This window comes from Mchenga conophoros, linkage group LG5 (assembly GCF_057382185.1).
Source record: "Mchenga conophoros isolate Kocher_MC1m ecotype Shallow Benthic linkage group LG5, M_conophoros_male_GT1.1, whole genome shotgun sequence".
In the NCBI taxonomy this organism is placed as follows: domain Eukaryota; kingdom Metazoa; phylum Chordata; class Actinopteri; order Cichliformes; family Cichlidae; genus Mchenga; species Mchenga conophoros.
In genome coordinates this window covers 39,452,722-39,467,112 of record NC_140530.1, presented here as the reverse complement: position 1 = coordinate 39,467,112, position 14,391 = coordinate 39,452,722, and positions in this window count along the sequence as shown.

Sequence of the window (14,391 nt, the reverse complement as noted above, 5' to 3'; positions counted from 1 at the left end):
CCAGGTGTGATCAGGTTTATAATCAGGTAGGGGCGGAGTCTTTCCAGGACAAGTCACCAAATAAATACCAGAAAAACATGCAGTAAAACTCATAAAAATAAACCAGTGTACAATATTAAAATATTAAAAAGGTAAAACACAGCAGAACATGCATAGTAAAAAACCCTAGATAACTTGTCCCTTTCCACCCCGTGACACAAACACTGCCCCCTGGTGGTGTAAGGTAAAGTCTACAGAGGGTGATTACAAAAAGCAGCTTTAAAGCTGAGAGGATGCAGCGTGGTCCCTGTTATACACAGTCCAGGTGGTCGTTGAGGGTCACAACCACTAGGGGGCACATGACTTCCTGTGTTGTTCTACTTTTACATATAAATAAAGATGGTCGTATTTAAACTGTAGCTGCAGTGTAGTTCACACAAGGAGAGTTTAAATCCTGAGAATCTGCCGGCGGGTTGGGAAGCTAACGTCGGGTTAGCCCCAGTGTCTCCGTAGGGCGGCGAGATCAGAACAGCTCCGTCATAACAAACAACCGCATCTCGAACTGCACTTTGATTCCTGATGATGCTTAAATGACTCCTAAAAATATTTACTCCAGGACAAAAAAGAAAATTGGACAGAGTGAAAATAAACCAAAGTCTTCCAGGTTGACGCTTTAGCCGTGTTTTTTGCATCAGATCATATTTGGACAGACTGATGTTATTAGATAATCTGCTTATTTTGTAAAAACTACATTTGTTGTGTGTTGAATGTATAGACCTGATACATGTAACCATGTAATTCTCTCCTATATGTATATATAACATTTCAGAGGCATTGCTGAAGTGTTTTGGAGCTTCTTCTGAAGCAACAGACACAACCGAAGCACCGCAGGTTTCTACTGTGCATCGTCCCCTAGCATGACTGTACCTGCACAGGCCTGTGTGTACGTGTTCATCTACTCATGAGCAGTGTGTGTGATCTGGTGGTGCTGGAAGTGTTTTGGAGCTACATCTCAAATCTTGCTTAGGGCCACAGAAATCCTAGCCCTAAATATATGCTCAGGACTTTGGAGGATCCACATAAAGTGACAGAAATACCATCACTCCAGTTTGTTTCCCACTCAGCTGAAAAAAACTCAAATCTTTGTAAAAGAAGCAGAATTTCATTTTCGAATGACTCTTAAAAACATGATTACTCTTATTCAGAGCATTCAAAATATTTTAGAACAAGGAGAAAGACGCCAGGGAAGCAGCGGGAGGTGTTAACTGCTTCTTTACATAATCTCTGTGTGGAAAACAGGGCTCGTTTCCTTTAAGCAGGACACCGGGTGATATTTGAATTGTTGTACATGAAAGATTCGCAGGCTTCCTCCAGTGACCTGATGACGCTATTCAAATTTAAAAGCTTTCCCCTGAAAACACCCAAAAAACGAGGTATGATTATCCTCATCAGGAGCACTCTCGGTCTAAACGTTGTGTGGTTGTGCAGCGGGGATCGAAGGCAGTCGGTACACAGCTGTGCTGCGCTAAATTTGGCAGGAAACCGGAAGACTGGCTTTGAAATCCGTCAACAAGGTGTTCAAAACCTGGAGAAACAAAGGAAAGCCATCATGAATGCAGATTGTGTCCTGTGGACATAATGTAGGCTTTATAATACGCGACAGAGCCACAGTTACGTGACGATTCTGCACAATTAGACTGTATTTTGGTGGCACACAGACATCAGCAGGGCAGCAGCTGCGGTTTGATGCTCAGTGATACTGACGCTAAATAGTTTAATTTTTCTCTCCTCACACCTCATCTGTGTCCATCAAAAAGACTCATTCAGAGGTTATTTTCCATGAAAATAATCCTTTCATGTCTTAAAAGGGCTGATCTTGGTTTCATGGGATCCATGAATATCTAAACCTCACCTGTCCTCACCTGCCAGGAGGTGCACAAAACCAAAAGCTTCAGCTTTACAGCCTGCTGCTCTCTACGGATCATTTCCTCCTTCATCACAGCTGTACAGGGGGAGGATGTTTTTATAACTCACCTGTTTAAATTGTTAGGGGTGTGGCCTCTTTGAGTGACAGGTGGATGGTGAATGGATGGAGTCTTGAAGTAGAGCTCTGGACTGTTAATGGAAACTATCTAACGCTCATTAAGACTCGTGTAAACCTTGTTTGCGTTAGCGTTAGAGTCGTGATTTATCACATGGAGCCGTTACAGATGTAGGATAATATCTAAAAAAAGTGTAAAAGCCCGTTCCTCTCCAGTAAAGTTCTCCGTGTGGTTTTCATTCACAGATGAAGCTGTTTGCTTACGTCATGCTGGGAGGACTTTTATTTAAACCAGCCGTGATTTGCTCGGTGGAATATTTTCATATTTAAAAGCAGAGATCGCTGCTGCAGGTTTTCATGCAGGGCAGCTGTGATCATCGCTGGCCACACCTGAAACTTCATCCTGCAGCTCCACGCTGCCGGAGGCTTCGCTGCTAGCTGCCGCCTGGGCTTAACATCTGTCACTCTGTCAGTTAATACGCCTCAATTTCCTCACTTTCATCCAGTGAAGCACGGCTCTGTGGTGCTCTGTAAATGATCGACACTTCATTGCCCTGAGCACACGTCAGCTTCCATATCTCCACCGGCTCCTCTCACGCCTTCAACGTGGAGGCTTTGAGGGGAGAGCGCGGAGTTTGTTTGTTCAGATCTGATCCCAGTGCTCTGGTTTTCCAGGGCTGGTTTGAATGAAGCCACTGGCTGCTGAAGGTGTGAGTAGAGTCTTCTTCCTTGGATGCAGTTGTTAACAGCTGGATGGTGCAATCACAATGCTACATCCGCCTGAGGAAGTCCAAGACTTTAAGGCTGCCAGCAGCACAACGCTTTGGCTTTCCCTCACACGGCCACTGAATTTTACATCAAATCCTCCTGCTGTGGGAATATTTCACCACAGCAACGCTACAAATCCACAGAATATTAGTCTGAAGATGCGCACAGCTGGAAACAGCTGGCTTTGCTTTCTGGCTCAGGAGTGTACAGTACAGATCTCTGAACATAATGGCTTCCTGAGCGTCGGCGTCATCTCACAAAGCCAAGGAATCCTTCCAAATTCGAGCTCCGATGTAGAAACCACAACTACTAATCCATGATGTTTGAAGCTGCTGTGTTTCATTTATAATAACTTCAGTTGTGTCGTTTGAAAGCAAACACATGACTGATACCACGAGAGTAATTATTACGAGGCAGCCCCGCCTGAACCCGCCCTGCTTCCTGCTCCTCTGTGACCCTGATGGGACCATCGTGTTTTATTGAACCCTCTGGGGTCAAAGGTAGCTATTATTAGCCATCTTTATACTTTACCTTGTCTAACTTGCCTTGTTTGTGTTTCAGCATGTCTGACTTTGCAGTATTTATGCTGTGTTAACACCATGGACCTAAAATCACACACAAACAGAACAGAGTAGGAAAAAAGTTTAAAAACCAAAAACATGTAAAAACCACAAACATGTTTACTAATTAAAATGTAAATTTCAAAAACATATATTCAAATTTAGCTAATACTAGTATTTTTGATTTGAAGGCGATTCCTTACTCTGACTTACATCATTTTCATGTCATGTGGCCTCAGATGTCCAACAGTGAAGCAACAAACCCTCCCCTCCGATAAACAGCCTCTTTATCCTCCTGTGAAGTCATCGTGTTACATGAGGAAAAAGGTGCATGTAGAAAAGCCTTTGCACTGGGCTCGGTTTAGAGGAGCTTTGCCTCCGTCCTGTCCTGATCAGCATGTTTGGTGTGTATAACTTGAAGCCACAGGCTCGTCTCTCCGTACAAGATAATCTTTCACAGCCATTCAGCGCCAAGCAGGAGCTGCACAACAGTTGCATAGGAAACGGCGTCTCACCTGAGCCAAGACTCCAGATACTGGGACTGGATGAGTTGATTGGTTGCCAGTGTGCCACCCTGAGTTTTAGCACTGCTCTGGCAGCCCTCCTCCACTCCTGTTCTCACCGATTTTCTGCCAGCTGCGAGCCTCGTCTCCAGTCCACATAAATTCACACTGATAACTTCCTGGCATCAGTCTGTCATCACTGTTTGTCTGTCTGTCATCACGGAGCGAGATCCTGCCAGGATTTGATTTCAGCTGGATACAAATGGGGGGAGGGGAAGTAAAATTGAAGCACTTTTCTAAGTAAACCAAAGGCAAGTTGATCCTGACCTCAGCAAAGAGGAGTGCTCCTTTTTTCAGAAGGTGGAGTGTAACGTTAACGGTTACAGCTAATAGTAACGAACCACAACAGCTACAGCTCACTATTCAGCTGTCAATCAAAGAGGCCACACCCCTAATAATGCAAACTTTAAACCTTAATATAAATGAATCACACAAGTTCTAAGAAAATTCTCCCACTGTACAGATAAGATAAGATAACCTTTATTAGTCCCACAAAACAAATTTCCCACGCGTGGGACTAATAAAGGTTATCTTATCTTATCTTATCTGTACAGTGGGGAAATGATCTGTAGAGACCAAAAATGTTTTCTTTTTTGCCTTCCTTACAAACCGTTTACTTTCCTCATTTGTGTCATTTTTTCAGCACAACCTCACACATCTGTTTTTACAATCTTTTTTTTTCTTCATTTTGACAAACTTTGTTAACATAATGACAAAAAGCAGTTTGAAATGCACATTAGTAAGTAAGACTCAACGCTGCTTGAAGTTCAGGCTCTGGCTGCTATGCTGGAGTCTGCGTACCCTCAGCTTTATCAAAAGTTGGCTAGCTTAGCGTTAGCATGCCGTCTGTGCAGATGCTAGCATATGTTCCGTTAGCAGCATAACGTGGTTGTCTCTGTCCTAGACAAGATTTGCATTTTACTGTAGTGAACGTGTTCTTTCATAAAGTCAAACTAAACGTAATGCTCATATCTCAGCTGTGGGCCGCTCCACCATTTTCCTCCTCTCATTCACGAACTGAAATCAGCTGATGGTAGCGAGAGTGAGCAGGAAGAACAAACATGTTTGTTTGGTTATTTTCTTTCTATCACCAGTTGTCCATATAACTGAAGGACTTTTATAAAAGTACTGACATAATTTTAACTGTAATGTGATTCCTGTGAAGAGGAGGCTCACCACCAGGTGTGGTGAGGCAAACATCAGACATCACTCTGTCCCAACTGAAGTATTTACTTTATTGTCTCTTGCACATACAGAAAGCAACTTCCCATAACGGCCCCTTATCTTTTTCTCCTTCTACATTTTAATGGCGGTTGGCAAACAACTTTAAGGTGCATGACCACCACCCTCTGGACGGGAGTGTGGGTCGGAGCAGTTCCTCCACCTACAATCTCAGATAAACACCTGTCATTCTTAAAAATCCAATAAATGCCCTATAAATTACATCCCCAGCACTCCTTTGAAATATGTGTCTTACCCTTAGCTAGGGATGGGTACCGGTATCAGGTGCCATGATGGCACCGGTTCTGACATAAACGGTAGTAACCAGACCGAAAAGCAGCGCACATTTCGGTGCTTTATTTTGGTGCTTTTTTTTTCCTGAGCTGCGATACACTTCTAGCCAATCATTTTACGTTTCCGAGGATAGTAGGCGGGGCCAGGTACGTACGTTCTTTTAGAGCAGAGCTACAGATTAAAAATGTCCAAGGCGAAGCGGTCAAAAGTCTGGCTGTACTTCACAGCAAAAGATGCAAACTCAGCAGCAACAAGTGCTTTAAGCTGATACTGTGATACTGTCAAAGGAGGTAACACCTCGAATCCAATGAAACACCTGGCGACGCATAGCGGGTTTTTTAAAAGCCGAGAAATGCGCCGTATTTGATAGCTTGCTGCGAGATCTCACACCGAGCACATCTACTGCGGGTGTGGTGCCTGTTATTGGACCCGGAGTTAGCAACATCCCCCAAAAACCCGAAGAGGAGAGTCCTGGCCCCTAGCCCTGCCAGTGTAGCAGTAATGATGAGGATGATGATGCAGCAGCAGCCGTTCTTCTCTGCGTGAGTAGCTTCATGTTGTTCGTGTGTAATTTACGTTGAGTAGGCTAACCACGTTATTACATTAATGCATGTAAGGTGAACTAGCAAACATCATCATAGCTACATGCAGCTGTCTTCTTGTTTGATGGCAGATACTCCCTTCACCCTGGCCAAAAAGGCTAAAATGACCAAAGAAAAAGTGGAAAACAGCTGAACATGAGAGGTTTAGGACAAAGTTTGTGTTTTTTCCATTGTTTAAGCACTGCTTCCAGCCAAGAGTGATACCATATATGCCCCATAGCTGCAGAAAAGGCTAACATTGTTATCTTTTTACAAAAAACAGCTGAACATGAGAGGTTTTTGGACAAAGTGTGTGTTCTCCATTCTTTAAGCACCGGTTCGAGCACCGTTTAAGCACCGGCACCGTTTCAAAAGTACCGATTTGGTACCGGCATCGGATAAAACCTAAACGATACCCATCCCTACCCTTAGCTGAACTTTATTTTCCTTCAACTCAAACTTTAATATTTCCCTTTCTCACTTGTACTTATCACACTCGAACACTACATGCTCAAATGTCTCCTCTTGTCCACAGAAGTCACAATTCCTTGTGTCATGTTTACCCATCTTTTTAAGTGTGCTATTCAAGCCTGTATGACCAGATCTTAGTCTCGAGATTATATCCTCTTCTATAGCTTCTTCTATACTGCCCAACTATTTTGTGTAGGCAACCTGCAAACACCTTGCTGCATCAGTGCTTCGTAAAGCTGAATTTCACTCCTGCAGTTTTTGGTAATGAATCTGATGCCAGGCTTGATCTGAATGTGTTGTTGCTGCAGGTTTGATATTTGCTGTTTTGGTGTTTTAGTGGTGGTTAAAGGGTTAAGGAGGGTTCTCACAGTCTAAGAGGACAGAATAACGTTTTCAGTGGACGGCTTCGATGTCACATGTTCGGGATGCTCCTCGCTCCATGGCCTTTGTGTTAGAGACAGGAAATGTCTCAAAGACAATACAGCAAAATCTAACATTTTGGTATCATTCTCCATTAACTTTATGGCACTTTCTTCATTTTTACTGCAGCTTCCAGAGACAGAAGGAGGAAATGTGTTCTAACAACAGTGAGTCCTATGATTGAAATGTCAGCGATCGCGTTGCAGTTCAGGATGTTTATCCCTCCACCTGTCTGTCCATCTATCCGTACAGTTCTTTTAATTTGTCCTTTTTTCTTTTCTTGTCACCCCCATCATTGCCTTTCACTCCATCACCCTCACTCTCTGTCTCTCTCAGCTTACACTTCCCTCTCATGCTTTATCCCTCCGTCTTCCTCTCTGTCAGTGTTTTGTGGCTCACAGAGCTCAGTGCAGGGTCCGATCAATAAACCATCAGATGCATATTGAGAGCCAATGATAGCTGCTTTGCCCAGAGGGCTAATTCTTCCATTCCTCGCTCCCTCATCATTTCTCTTCCCTTCTCTTCTGTCTGTGTTTGTCTCACTTTGTCACTGTTATGTCCCCTTTTACAGTTTCACAATGTGGACGCTGGTACTTCATGCTGATCGAAGAAGTAATAAATAAAAGCTGAAGGTGTCAAAAAGAGCGCTCCGCTGGAACAGAGAGCACTGCTGCTGTCTTTAGCTGAAAAGGCTTTCTTTTTTTACCTGTGACATTTTACTTTTTACTTCCAACCAAACCACACACAACCTCCCAGTGCGCACAGTGACGTCCGAGTGATGTCTTTTAAAAGGCATTTTTGGACGATTTTGGTCCACTGAAAGGTTGTTTTGTAACGCCAGCTAACGTCTGCTGAACGTCTAGTGTTGATGTCCGTATGACCTCTGTGTACGGGCTATTTACATTTATTTTCAGTGTCAAACTTTGACTCACTGTGGATGTCGTTTTTATAATGCTTCTATAAGCTCTGTACTGCCGTGTCTCCAGAGGGTGGATGACATGTTTAATGTACAGAAACAGTTTTGTGTGAAGGAAAGCAGTGATCATGATCGGAAGGTCGGGGGTTCGAATCCACTGAACGGCTACCCTGAGGTACCCCTGAGTGAGGTACCGTCCCTACACACTGCTCCCCGGGTGCCTAGTGGCTGCCCACTGCTTCACTGAGTGAATGGGTTCAATGCAGAGAGGAATTTCCCCACGGGGATCAATAAAGTATACAGTATTATTATTATTAATCCATATTCATACGATGATGACAACAACACTGATATTTGTATATTAACCTCCTAAGACCCAAACTCTTTCATGGCAGCATTTTTAATTTCTCTTTGCTATTTGGGCTGATTGGGCCCTGATGAATTTAAAAACAAAGAATTACCAGATTTTTTTTTTTTTTTTTTTTTTTTACCTGATTTTTGTTTCTGAGAAAAATGAGATAAAGGCATGTGTTTAAAATTTCAATAGAACAGTGGCAGTATGATGCTCTTGTAAGTGGACATCAGGCCCTTGTAGAGCAAAATTTATTTTATTTTTTTATTTTGGTCTAGACGGGCGATCGTGGCTCAAGAGTTGGGAGTTCACCTTGTAATCGGAAGGTTGCCGGTTCGAGCCCCGGCTTGGACAGTCTCGGTCGTTGTGTCCTTGGGCAAGACACTTCACCCGTTGCCTACTGGTGGTGGTCAGAGGGCCCGGTGGCGCCAGTGTCCGGCAGCCTCGCCTCTGTCAGTGCGCCCCAGGGTAGCTGTGGCTACAATGTAGCTGCTATCACCAGTGTGTGAATGTGTGTGTGAATGGGTGGATGACTGTGTATAGTGTAAAGCGCTTTGGGGTCCTTAGGGACTAGTAAAGCGCTGTATAAATACAGGCCATTTACCATTTACCATAGACGACCCAAAATGTGATGTCCACATATGTGGACGCCAGGTCCTCGGAGGTTAAAGAAATTACATTTATTGATCATGTAAATTCCCTCCACCGTTCATGGACATCAAAAAAATGACGCAGTCTAAATGTTAAACCTCATATTGACGTCCAAGTTGGGTCATGATTGGACATCCAAATTGTGGACCTAGTTTGGACGTTGTATAGATGTCCAGACCTGGTGATGGACCAACGGACCCACTATAAACGCGTCTATCTGACGTCCAGTGTTTGTGGGCTCTGCGGGATGGTTTGCTGCATAGCTGAACCTCACAAACAAAACTCGTTTACAGAAACAGGAAGTGTTGAGGGAACAGTTGCTGGGATGTACAAACTTAATGAGACTGGAGCTTTTCTGACAGTCTAATGATGGAGGTTCAGCCTGACGTGTTGACAGCCATCAGGTTTCTCCTGGAGGGCGGGAAACAATGGATGCAGGTGTTCTGACATGCGTCATACACCTCTGTGGGTCACTCTTTAAAACTGTTGCATCTATTATTACGCCATCAAAAGGATGACAGACTTTCAGAGGACACAGCTGTGGTTAGCGGACATTGTCTGTGCTCCTGCATCCAATAAAGGATTTTTATCATTTCTGTATTTCAGTGAAGACAGAACTTCTTATTTGTGTCGGTTTGGTTTGGAAAGGTGTGCATTTAACATTTTAGACATTTTAGAATTTATTCCCACACTTTTCGTGCTTAGAACATGCCTACATTAGATTAAGTGCGACTGTAAGTGCTTTACACATCGGTTTTCAGTTGTTTTGACACTCAGCGTGCCAAAGGTGACAAATATGTGAAAGCAGGCAGCGTGGCTCGGTGCGATGCCCGCATGAGGCTAATTATAAATTAAACAAAGTATAAAAGGGTTATTTAAGAGAAGCGACTCGATTTGGAAGCGTGTAAACGTAATTAAAATGTTGCTGAAAGCTGTTTGCGGTGCTGCTTTGCATGTAAACATATTATTTCTTTGGTAAACCTGCTGCTCTGTAACTACGAGGGTATTTAATCTGTTTGGCTTGTGTTGCTGCTCTCGCTCTCTGAGTACATGCATCGCAGATTTTCAGCTCCTGCCCACTCATATCAGGGCACAGGCCTTCCACTTCTACACAGGGGTGAAAAGTGCTGCGACGGCTCGAGAAACAAATACATAAAAGTGTGTGTGTGTGTTTGAGTGAATGTGTTCACCGTTTGCTTTGGAAATGTCAGCTTATCGATTTTGGGTTGCTGCGTTTTGTTAAACAGAATATCTCCGATGGATAACCAGGAGGAATATCCTGCAGATCTTTCTCCATCACTCGTCTCCACATTCATCTCTTTCTTATTGTTTTCATCCTGTTATTTTTATTTATCCTGAATCTTGGCCAAAGTTTCTGATAATGAGCTCAGTGTATGTGCAGTAATCCCTGTAAGGCAGGCTGCAGACTGGTCTTTACACTCAGCGTATCATTTCTGGGTCAAAAACAGTATTATTTATTCGTATACTTTGATGGAAGAGAATAAATATTTAAAACAGTTTTTTCTTCTCTCTGGTTTCAAGCATAATGACTCAGACTGTAAATAATTGTAATGGGAAATTCATTTTTTGCACTTCAAGAATCAAAAGAATGAGACTAACAAATATTGTATTAAGCAAGGAAGTCTGTAAAAGCTCTTGAGCACTAATTAGTAGATATCTGTGTTAGTGATGGTAAATTTGATTCTTTTTACTGAATCGAGTTTTAATGAGTCACTCACCAAAGTGAATCGGCTTTTTTGAGTGATTTGATTCACTGAGTTAGTCGACCAGAGAGTGCAAAAAATGTACATTTTCATTCAAACTTAATTTGTTTCTCTTTTCATGTAAATCCTACTGCTAAGATGAGTGATTCTAAAAGAAAACAACTATTTTATAGAGCAAAAAAGAGCAAAAACATTTCTAAAATTAAGCAATTTCCTATCAAAATTGCTTAATAAACATTTTTTATTTTATTTTATTAGTATTTTCCTTAAATGTGTTGAATATATATTTTCTCATCTAAATGTCCTCTGAGCTGTGAGCCAGGGGGCGGTAATATACCTTAACATTGGTTGCCAACCAAGAAGAAGAAGAAGAAGCAGCTGTGAGCCAGGAGGGAGGGGGTGAGTGAGTGATTCGCTTACGCTTACGATTCAGCACTGGAAGGGAGGGGGTGAGTAGCTCAAATGTGCTGTTAGCATGTTAGCAGAGCGATGCTACTGTGAACCGAGGAGCTATTTTCTTGATGTGAGCTTCTACTCAGGGTTTTTTCTTCCAGTTCAGAGAAGAAATTTTTTTGTTAAGATACTGGATGTTGTGTTTTTCTCCACAATTTTAATTATAAGCTAGATACATTGCTGCTAACAGCAACAGGGATGAGTCAGTGAGTCAGTTGGGCTTGTGAATCATGATTCATGAGTCAGTAAAGTGATTCTCGAGTATTGAACGATTCGTTCATGATTCACGCATCACTAATCTGTGTCTGGGTGTTTCAGCTAGGTAACTAAGCTAGCTAGCACCAGGTAGCTAAGTTAGCCAGCTAGCTCACAGTTGGACTGTAGTGTCTAACTGTGGAAAGGATGTGGAGAGGTGTGGCTGATTGCTGTGCTGATAGGGTAACAGCTTTTAGTGGGGGCATCTCCCTCAGTGGAAAACGAGGCTCATCATCATCTGAGGTAATCTCAGTACAGAAACATGTCGAGATGAGATTCTGCAACCGGTGGCATTCCCGTATCTGAACATCCAAGAAGACTACTTTTGCCCCCACAGAGCAGTCTCAGAATTTGGGAGGGGGGAGGATGGAATAGCCTGCCTGCCATCCTGACTTAACCCCATTGAACACTTTTGGGATCATCTTAGCATCCCGTTCATGCCGGAGTGACTAGCACAGCCACACTGGCTGATCTGCAAAAGTTGAAAAATGTGATGCCGTCCCACAGCAGCGTGTGACCTGCTGGTGAGCAGCACGAGGAGGAGGCGCCAGGCTGCCACGTTCTTCCACGTGCTGCTGACATCCCTGTTGAATATGTCTTGTTTCTTCAGACTTTGATCATCCGATCTAATAAATGACAGAGCCGATAACAGAATGAGCTGTTTGAAGTTTTTCATGACCCACATACTCAGCTGGGAGCTTGAGGATCTTTGCTGTTCCTTGGACTGCGCTCTTCTGCACAGGGATCTGGGATGTTGTTCCTGGGATCTCCTGGAGCCACTCGCCCAGCATGGGCGTCACTGCCCCCAGTGCTCTGATTGCTATGGGAATATAAATTCAATTCTTACACACACACACACTCTCTGGTGTCCTGGATTGTTGATTACCTGACAGGAAGACCACAATATGTACGTCTCCCACAGTGTGTGTCTGACAAGGTGATTAGCAACACAGGGGCACCACAGGGGACTGTCCTCTCCCCCTTCCTCTTCACCCTCTACACCACAGACTTCAGCCACTGCACAGAGACCTCCATCTTCAAAAGTTTTCTGATGACTCTGCGGTGGTTGGATGCATCCGCAGGGATGATGAGACAGAGTACCGGGCTGTGGTCGACTCCTTTGTCACGTGGTGTGAGCAGAATCATCTGCAGCTCAACGTGGCAAAGACCAAGGAACTGATCGTGGACTTCAGGAAGACCAGGAAACACTTGACCCCTGTTTCAATCCAGGGGGTCAGTGTTGACATTGTGGAGGACTATAAATACCTTGGAGTACACATTGACAATAAACTGGACTGGGCTAAAAACACCACAGCACTTTACAGGAAGGGCCAGAGTCGTCTCTATTTTTTGAGGCGACTGAGGTCCTTCAACATCTGCCAGAAAATGCTGAGGATTCTCTATGAGTCTGTGGTGGCCAGTGCGATCCTCTATGCTGTTGCATGCTGGGGGAGCAGGCTGAGGGTCGCAGATGCCAACAGACTTAATAAACTGATCCGTAAGGCCAGCAATGTTGTGGGGATGGAGCTGGACTCCCTCAAGGTGGTGTCGGAGAGGCGGATGCTGTCCAAGATAAAGACAATGTTGGATAACACCTCCCACCCACTCCATGACATGTTGGTCAGTCACAGGAGCTCATTCAGTGAGAGACTGAGATTACCGAAAAGCACCACTGAACGACACAGGAAATCATTCCTGCCTGTGGCCATCTCCCTGTACAACTCATCCACTTAACACACTGTTTGCTGCTACAACTACACATGTTTCTTTTCCAACTATTTATTTATAAGTGACTTATGTATGTATGTATGTATATATATGTATATATTGTACTATTCTTAGTTAGCGTATTGTCTGTCTTGTCTTAATGTTGGTTTAAAATGGAGCACTGTAACAAAAAATAATTTCCCCCAGGGATCAATAAAGTATTCTGATTCTGACACACACACACACACACACACACACATATATATTCATGTACGCACATTAATACTCCCCCTCTCTCCTGAATGGAGAAAAGTATATTTTCATGGAGTTTATTGATGTCAGAGTTCATGAGTGTCTTGCTGTCTTCATGCTGTGGGTGTGCATTGCTGTATATAGTAACTTTGTCTTCTGTGCATATCCATGTGATGCTCCTGTGTGTATAAACACCCATTAATTTGTCCATCATATGGCGAACACGGGCTTCTTGTTGACCTTTACATATTCAATGTGTGGGCCGTGAATCTGTTTCCTCCTGTTGCTCTCGGGGAATTTTATCTTTTGCTTTACTTTGCATAATTTGAGGAAACGTATTTTTTGCACCATTGTTTCCTGATTGTTAGAAATTTCACATTTCACATCTCACTTTTTGGAGCTGTTTATCATGTCTTTCTGCCTGGAGCTGGATCCGTGAGAAAGTCTGTGCCTCCACATCTTTCCTTAAAATTCACTCGGGCCCTCGATGCTTTGAATTACCACATCGAGAAAGGGCGATTTAGCATTTATTTATTCAGAGTGGCACTTAAAAAACAGTCAGGGGAAAGAGCCTAACACAGTGGAAAGACAAGCTCAGTGGGAGCTTGTGGGGGAAAAGAATGAGACGAGAATTCAAAGAAGTGAGTTTAACTCAGTCTTAACTTTTCCTACATGGTGTCTGATTAGAATTTGGGCACTTTTTGCAATTTTAAAATCCTCATAATTTTTGTTCTAAATTATACAAAAAATAACTGAGTTCTTTTTCTGATTGTTTTATTAGGAGGAACTGATGGATGTACAACACTGGTTTCCTCTTCTCATCGACGACGTCGTTATGTTGTGCGTACAAGATTTTATTTCACTTTGTTTTTCACGATTGGATTAAAATCGTTCAAATTAAAGTTCTTTTTTTGGGACTTTTATGTGAATAAAAAAATTAAAGAATCTAAATTAATTATGAAAACTCGAAGGCGATGCCCAAACGAAATCCTGTTTTAATACACTGTATGACAGCTTATTCTAATAATGACACTTGTGGCTGTTACTAGAGATGGACCGATCCGATATTACGTATCGGTATCGGTCCGATACTGACCTAAATTACTGGATCGGATATCGGAGAAAAATAAAAAATGTAATCCGATCCATTAAATATCACGAAAGCACCTCACAAAACTTGCAA